Raw genomic sequence first — 9250 nt, 5'->3', positions numbered from 1 at the left:
CTCTGGGAGAGATACATATAGGAAAATACAAAAAAACCCAACAACAAAAACAAAAGCACTATTCCTTTTCCCACCATCAAAGTTGTAGAAGTTTTCATGATCTAATTCAACCACAGGATCAAAGAAGAGCATCACATATGTGGAGGAATGAGAAGTTAGGAGAAAACATATCTCAGAGCATAACCCAAATCCCTGGCTTTATGAGGGACTGAGTTGTTTTCCATTATGTTGCTTAAGCTGTTTCGAAACTAGTCAACACTGAGATGAATAAATGACACTTGCACTACTTGGGTATAGCTCTTAAACAAACTATAAATCACATGTTCATTAAAATAATATATTTTGTTGATCATAATGGAAATTATCCATGTTTCAGTATCCAGTATCCAGTAAGAAATATGGAATTTTTTTCTGTTTTAGCTACATGAAAAGACTGTAAGGATATCTTCTCTATGATTTCAACCCTTTGATTCATATTAATAACTTAGTAGTTTTTTCAATGCCACTGTGATATCCTTGTTCCTCAGAGTGTATATAATAGGATTCAAGGTTGGAATGAAAATAGTGTAGAAAAGAGACAACAGTTTTCCAATTCATTCATGTTCATTTGATTGTGGCTGTAAATAAGTGATACCAGTTGTTCCATAGAATAAGACTACAACTATCAAGAAAGATGTGCATGTAGAGAAGGCTTTTGACCTCCTTCGGACTGATGATATTTTCAGGATGCTGGAGATAATTTTGCCATATGAAACAATGATCAACAGAAAGGGAACCACAACAAACACCAGTACAATTAAGTAGGCTTCTATCTCATTCCACAAACAAGTTTGAGTACTGGGGGAAACTCACAGAAGAAGTCACCAATTATGTTAGACCGACAAAATGGTAAGGAGAAAATCTGGTATGTTTGCCCAATTTGGACTGGAATTCCACTGATCCAGGAGGCAGCCACCAGCTGCATGCAAACCTTGTGGTTCATGACTAGAGAATAGTGCAGAGGATTACAAATGGCCACATAGTGGTCATAAGCCATTGCGGTCAAGAGGAGGCATTCTTTCCAGTGTAAGAACAAAGAACATTTGTGCAGCACAAGCAAGCAAAGAAATACTTCCTTTTTGGGTGTAAAGGTCCATAAGCATTCTAGGGATAGTGGCTGTTACATAACAGATTTCCAAAAAGGAGAAATTTCTAAGGTAAAAATACATGGGAGTTTGAAGAGCAGGGAAAGTTTTTGTTATTAGTATAATAATGATATTGCACAACAGGATAGTTGAATATATGAATAAAAACAACCCAAAAAGAATCCATTGGAGATGGGGACTATCAGAAAACCCCAGGAGAACAAATTCCATCAAGGTTGTGGTATTTGATTTTTCTGTTTTGCTTTTCTCTCCATCTGCAGATGTGGGAAATTACAGGTTGTTAATTCTCTCACATTTAGAACAATACTAACTTCTTATGTTATCCAAATGAAATGCATGACTATGTTTATATAATCCCTTAAATTATATCCACCATATTCCTTGTCTGTATTTATGAGATTTGAAACTTTTGAGGTCAACTATATGAAATTAGTATCAATTAAAGAAATATAATGTATCTTATTAGCCTGTGCCAAAATTACACAGGATATTAAGAAGTGTACATTATCAATTAGAGCACATTACAAATAAATATTTTTTAGAATCTTTTTAGCCTTAAGAAGGGAATTATTTTATAGAATTTTTCCCATTGTTTTTCATGTTTTGCATTGTTTTCTCTGTGTTGGTTTTCACATTCCATCTTCTTTAGTTGAAAGCTTTTGTTATTTAAGCATTTCTTTTTTTCTTATTCAAAATGGTTTTTAAATACCTCCTTTATAAATCCAGTGGGAATCAACATTCTGTAACTCATTTTTTGATTGTGATACAAATAGATTCCTTATATTATCCCTGTACTATTTACCTCTTCCATCAATAATTCTGAATATGAAAAACATTAATCCTTCCATGCTCTTCATTACTTTCCCTCTTTTAATATACTGCTTAGCTTACTAAAAATATTTATTAATTTAGTTAGTGAATGTATTTCAGTGGCAGATGTTACCTAGCATGTGTCAGGGTATAGGATAGGTTTTAACACAATATATATAAAATTAAACCTAATCAATAAACATCACTAATTCCCCACACTATTCTATTATTTCTCTTCTTATCCATTGCTGCAGTACTTTGTCATACACTTCCCTTGTAACCAAGTGCAGCTCCCTTTCTCTGTTTTCCCAATATGTGTTGTCTTATAAATGTGCTCATTCATTAAACCCAACTATGGTGTAAGTGGGATATACAAGTGACCAGAGGATGTGAATGAAACTAATAACATAAACAAATAAAAAATGCAAATGGTCCTTTCATTATTCATGTTAACAAAATTAAAAATAAATAATTCAGCACTTCTTTACAATCATCAGTGTACTTCTTTAATGCTTGTACTTTAACATTTTAAAACAAAAATTAAATAATTTTCTTACCATCTAAATCCTGTTCAACTTGTCCACCCTCTAGTTCTACCAGCTGACACTTTTGAATTAATTTCTAAATAAATTAAATTAAACAGACAATTCTTTTTAAAATTTCATAGTATAGTATTAGTTTTGAAGATTACCTTAAGTCAGTTAGTATTTTTAAGTACATTGCCATTTTTTGATAAGCGTAATTTCATTTATTTTATAGTTAAGAAAATTAATGGATACAGAAATACTATTATAATTACATCAATAATAGATAAAAATCTCAAAATTTCATGCTTTTCTGATTCATGAACTGATTTTTGATTCTCAAATTTCAAAATATCCTTAAGTAAAATAGCCCTACAACACAATCATACCTTACCTAGAATGATTTGCATGAAGCTGCATATGAGAAATAAGTTTACTTTATCCTATAGTTTTTAAATTCCTCTTGAGAAGTCAATTGAATACTATAATATTTTTCCTTGCTTCAAGCATTAACTTCTCTTAAAATAAGAACAGTCACACTCACCCTGGAGATTACTTTCTCTCGTGTACCAATTTAATTTCTAGGAGACAGCTTTTCTTGGCAGTTATTCTGGTCTCTTTTCAAAGCCTTGTTTGTTGTATAGACTCATCCTTCTCTTCAGTCCTCATTTGCATAAAGTAAGCCCACTACAGAGGATTTTTTTTTGGGGGGGCAGTGAATTATTACTTGTCTAGGATTAGTTTCAAGAGAAAGTCAAAGTATTTCTAGCCTTTAGGCCTTTAAAAAGATGGTTTTATGAAAATTAAAACATTTTCTGCTGAGAAGTATCTGGAAATATAAAAATTCATATAATGCTTTCTACTGAAAACTCAAAAAATATATATATATAAAATCTTGATTGGAAAATACAAGTTAATTCAAAAGTAACCTTTTTTCACAGAGATTATATAGAACAGAAGGAAAAGAAGTAATATTCCTCCCAATATCTGTTCCTATTTTAGCCATTTCCAGGTATGTAGAGATAAGAATAATAGGCATAATTTTATGAGCCTATAATCTACTGTGTACCTCTAATCACCTCTGTGTTGGTCTGTTTGGTTCTTATGGCTATTTGACAATGTTTTTCTCCTGTTTATAACCACATTCCCTTTATTTTTGAAATGTGCTAGCTTTGCTGCATCTGCTTCTCATTACACCAATCCTGTGAACACTGCATTATCACTGTGCTGTTTTTCTCAGGTGGTGTTCTCACTTATCTCCAAATGAGAACTTCACTCATGGTTTTCTACAACGTTGTTTATTACCCACAGGCTAGGGCGAATCCAGTGTCCACATCCATTGAGGAAGGTAGATCTAATCCTATGCCATCTTTAAAAAGAAAAAGTCTGATAATTATCATCACATGAATATATCTAAGAAACTGAAACAACATCACAGATATAGAAATGACTTATCAAAACCAAGCAGTATCTTATTTATAACACAATTTTTTCATCGATTAATTAGGAAACACTTGTTTACTTTAACTAAGGTTCTCTTTGAAGTCCCTATTGGTACAACTTGCATTCAGAGAACTTAGAATTGAACACACAACACAGTAAGGCCATTTCAATCTTAAAGAGTATAAACTCTCAATAAATCTATCATTTCTAACCAAATGACTTTATGTAAATTAATCTTGTTTTACTCAACAAAGGGTACATTCTGATGATTATGCTTGAAGTATAGCTAAAGAAATCGACTAGTAGTTTTAGATTACATATTATAGATCTATAGAATGTTGTATGAACATGTTTAGAGGGCATCCAGCCACACTGACATGACCTGCACTTTCAGTCACGGTATCATGCTTGACTATTTCTCAAAAAACTAGAGGATGTTTTCCCTGTCTCATACAGACAATTCTTTGAAAATCTTTCATTATATATGATTACAGATCTCTCAATAGCCTGGGCAGTCCCCTTCAAGATGAATACACATGAAAGACTTTTTTTTCATATTCTTACAAAACAATACATCATGGTGAAAAGTAAGTTAGCACATTCTCACCTCCTGGTTAGGTAAAACTTAGCTGTAGTTGTATGATTGTGAAGGACATATAGAATTAATAGTGAAAATCTTTTGAAAATTTAAATGTTGGCAGCTAACTCCACTCTACACTTTGTTTTGCATTTTCATGGTTATCTAAAGGATGTATGATCAATAAGATTCTTTGCATACTGTCTAAAATTTATAAGTCATGTAAGGTTGGTGGAAGAAGTCTAAGGACCAAGAATTTGTTTATAGACCAAAGAGCTAAAATCTTTTAAAAATAGGCTTGTGGTTTCTTTACCTAACATATGTTGCCAGGATTAAAAATATACATATAATTATTTCACAAAGTTACAAATCTCTGTGATTGATGTTTTCCCAAGTCATATGAATTAAATATTCTAGTAGTCAGTCCCCTCTGTTTCAGATTTAAGCTGGTAAATTATTAACTCTCTGAGAAGGCCTCGGTTCATTTAATACTAATTTAACCATCTCTAAAAGTAAAAGAGAAGGTAATATTAATAATTATTTCATTGCAAAATTGGCATTTAAAAATAGGCTTCACAAAAACAACAAAACATACCTTTTCACTACTTAGCTTTTTTTAATGTATTGATTTGCATATGTTGAAACATACTTTCATCTCTAGAAAGAATACAATTTGATTGTGATTTATGATCTTTTCATTGTGTTGTTGAATTTGGTTTTCAAGTATTTTATTGAGAATTGTTGTGTCCAGTTTCATTAACTAATGGACCTACAGTGTTCCTTATTTTGTGTGTGTATGTCCTTATCTAGATTTGTTATCAAATTAATACTTGCTTCATAGAGTGAGTTTGGAAGTGGTTCTTCTCTTTCCATTTTATTTAACAGCTTGTGGAGCATTGGTGTTAGTTTTTAATCATAGGTCTAACAGAATTGTGCAGTGAATCTGTCAGGTCCAGGACTTTTCTTTGTTCAAGGATTCATTATTACTGCTTCAATTGCATTACTTGTTATCAGTCTGTTCAGAGTGTTTAGAGTCTCTTGTTTCAATTTTGTAGGTTATATTTCTAGAAATTTATTCATTTTTGTAGATATTCCAATATTTTGGAATGTAAGTTTTAAAATTGTTCTCTTATGATCCTTTGGATTTCATTGGTATCTGTTTTAGAATTCCTTATTTCATCCTTAATTTTATTAATTTATACATTTATTTTCTCTTGGTTAGTTTGCCTTAGCATATGTCAATCTTATTTATCTTTATACAGAACCAACTATTTTTTTCAATGATTTTTTTTCTATTCCTCTTTTAGTTACCATTTAATTACTTTCTACCCTAACCATTTTATTTTTCCATTTACTAACTTTTGGGGTTTTCTTAATCTTGTTTTTGTATGTTTGTGATGTGCATCCTTCAGTTATTTGAATTTATTCTGATTTTAATGTAGGCACTTAAAGATTATTTCCTACTGCACTTACCTTTGTGGTTATCCAAAGTCCTGATGTGTTTTTGTTTTCATGGAATTTTATGAATTTTTAAGCTTCCTCTTTGAGGTTTTCAGTGACCCACTAGTCACTCAAATATTCATTGTTCAGTCTCCATGTGTATAGTTTGTATTGTTCTCTTGCTATTGAATTGTAATTGTATTCTATTGTGATGTATAAAACAAATGAAATTATTTCATTTATTTATATTTATTAAGACTTGCCTTATGGATTAATATGTGATCTTGTTTATGAGAAAGTTCCTTGGCAATTTAAGTTTCATGTCAAATATTCTCCTGAGTTTCTTGTGTTTGAGATTTTAGAGCATTTTTTTCATGTATAATGGATTTAAGCCTTTTACATTGCAAAATATCATTGTTGATAGCTTCATTATAGAAAGGACAATGTTTGAGCAGTAAGTACAGATTTACTTTTCAGTATTTTCTACTATGGCTAGTAGCTGAATTAAAGTATTTTCCTCATACTAACTTTATGAAGACAATATGCATTATGTTTGAAAAATATTTTTGCAATTTTATACTCAGGTTTATAAATTACCTGGATTTATTTTACCGTTTACATGAAATTTGTATAATCATCTCTCATATTCTCTCTTTTCTACAGTGTTATGCAATGCTACCTTTTAACATTCAATTGTGTTTACATGCTGGGTGTGTGTTAAGACTGCTTACTAGTAACACAATTTGAAATATAAATGTCATACAAATAATTGCTATCCTATACTGATTAAATAACAATGATAAGAACACCAATCTATACATCTTTAGTACACAGGCATTATTTGATATTTAAAATTTTTAATCCATGGCTGAATACACCAATACTAAAACCATACCTATAAAAAGTTGTCTATATTTTAATGTCATAGTCAGTTCCCCCTTTTATATGGAAATGAATGATTTTTTATTGACTTCATGTCCAACAAATATGTTGTTTTAATTTAGGAACTCTGCTAATTTCATTTTTGATACTAAATAATTTTATTACCATCAATCAGTATAAATATTTCCTGTTCTAATACATGTTTTTATTTTTTTAAATATATAATGTACTAGAACATTTTACAAATACAAACCCAAACATCAAATTACTGGAAAATTATTGGGTACTGATGTATTCAATTTACTGGAGAAACAAACTGTGATCCTTAGTGGCTCTGATACCAGAAAGAATGAGAACATTCTAGTCCCCATGTCCTTGTCAGCAATTGAAATTATCAGTTTCCTAATTTTGGTCAACTTCTAGGGTAAAAGAAATTATCAGTGTTTTAATTTGTGTGCTCCCAGATTAAAAATTTATATGAGAATCTCTTGTATATTTCTTGCAACTTCTTACTATTTCTTCTGCAAATTATTTAACGTACTTCATCTCATTTTGTATTGGATGGTCTTTGTAAAATATCTTTTTACAGTTCTTTATTATATGTTATGTTTACCAATCATTTGCACAAGTTTTTATCAGTGTATCTCTGTGTTTTGGTTTAGTATATTTTTCAGGGAAACTTTTAAACTATTGATTTATTCTAACTTTAATTATAATCTCAGGTAAAATTTTTTGAATAAGAACTATACAGAATGTTTTTTCTTCATTGCAATCAGAGAAACACACATATGGTCATTTTGTAACATAAACATAATGTTTATAGTCCACATTAAAAAATGCCCCCTGTGTAATCCACCTATATGTAATATGCCCTCTTCAGAATTGAGGTTATAGGATGATTACTATTGAGGTTCTATTCTTCAACTTTCCTTCCATGATACTGGCTAAATTTTATTCACAAAATAGGCAAAGTAAGACTATTAAGTGTGTGCAATATTTAAAACATAAACCTAGGGTCATTCAAACACTAATCTCGAAAGCTGACCATGCATAGTATTTGTGCTAGCTAATATCTTTATTTCTAAAAAAGAAAAGCAAATGAAAATAAAAAACAATGAGATGAATAATTATGGGCTATGGTTTTTAGAAAAAAATTTGTGGTATGAACTAAATAAAATATACTACATTTTTTAGTAAATGATCACAAAATTGCAAAAAAATTTGCAAATACCCTTGTCATCTAAATTTAACTTGCTGAAAAGTTTATTATTTAAATGCAACCATTGACTATAATTTGATTCTAAAAAGTGTAGCACAAAATATGTTTGTGCATAACCAAGGATACTTAATCTGTTTTAAGGAAGGAAAATGTAACAATTGTTTCTGATGAAGTAAGAGCATGATTAAGTGAGAAAGTAGACAATTAGTGAAAATCTGTAGCTAATGAACTAAACATTCAGGTATTAATTTTTAAGACTTTGATAGCGTCTTTATTTCTCAGAGCATATTTCATAGGGTTAAACATCAAGGTGACAATTACTTAGAAAGGAAAGAAAACTCTGTATCTGCTGGCAGGATATTTGAATTAGGATCGTAAACCAAAATAAAGTCACAACTGTAACATGAGAGAAGCATGCTGAAAAGCTTTTGACTTGTCTTGTTGCTCCAGGATGGTGGAGAACATTTTCCTGTAAGTGCTACATCTCTTCATAAAAGGAATCAGAGTACAGCGTGAAACTTGTAAAGGCAAATATTCCATGCTCACAAGTATCTCCATGGGGCTGCTTCATTTTTGAGGGAAGGTCACAGCAGAAATGATTGATTTGATTGGATCTGCAAAACGACTTGGAGAAAATGGCACATCTATCCTATCTCAGATGAAACCCTCAGGTCTTGCAATGTGTCACCAGCTGCACACAAAGTTGTGACTTATTAACTGTATTGCAGAAGCTCACAAATGGCCGCAGAGAAGTCATAGCCCAACACTGTCAAGGAGAAATCACTCTGTGTTTCCAAGCACACAACATGTCTGGAATAGAAAAGAACTCCATGCTTTTGGAATCTGAAGATTTATGAGCAATCCAAAAAAAATAAGAAAAATTCAGAGAGTGAAGGCAATATTGTTAAGGAGTTTGCAAACATCCTATGCAAACTGTAGCCAGACCTGCTCTCAAAACCAAAATTTAAAAGGGCTGGGGAGGAACTAGAGAAAAGGTTAGTTTGAGAGGAATTACTTTAGAATGTAACACATATGTACATGAAAGCAATGAGAGTAAACTCCCTGTATAGCTATCCTTATCTCAGCTAGCAAAAACCCTTTGGTCCTTCCTATTATTGCTTATAAACTCTCTTCAATAACATTAGAGATAAGGGCAAAATAGTTTCTGCCTGGTAGAGGGGGGAGGAGAGGGAGGGAGTTAAGAGGGAAA

General features: G+C 31.4%; 1 pseudogene; it reads right to left on the bottom strand.

Annotated features, from left to right (window-relative positions):
- Window positions 1–476: 476 nt before the first annotated feature.
- LOC141423314 (olfactory receptor 10AG1-like) lies at window positions 477–1355 on the bottom strand (annotated as a pseudogene).
- Between the last annotated feature and the right edge of the window lie 7895 nt (window positions 1356–9250).

Source organism: Castor canadensis, chromosome 1 (assembly GCF_047511655.1).
Source record: "Castor canadensis chromosome 1, mCasCan1.hap1v2, whole genome shotgun sequence".
Taxonomy (NCBI): domain Eukaryota; kingdom Metazoa; phylum Chordata; class Mammalia; order Rodentia; family Castoridae; genus Castor; species Castor canadensis.
The sequence above is the reverse complement of the archived record's forward strand: the minus strand, read 5'-3'. Positions and strand labels throughout refer to the sequence as shown.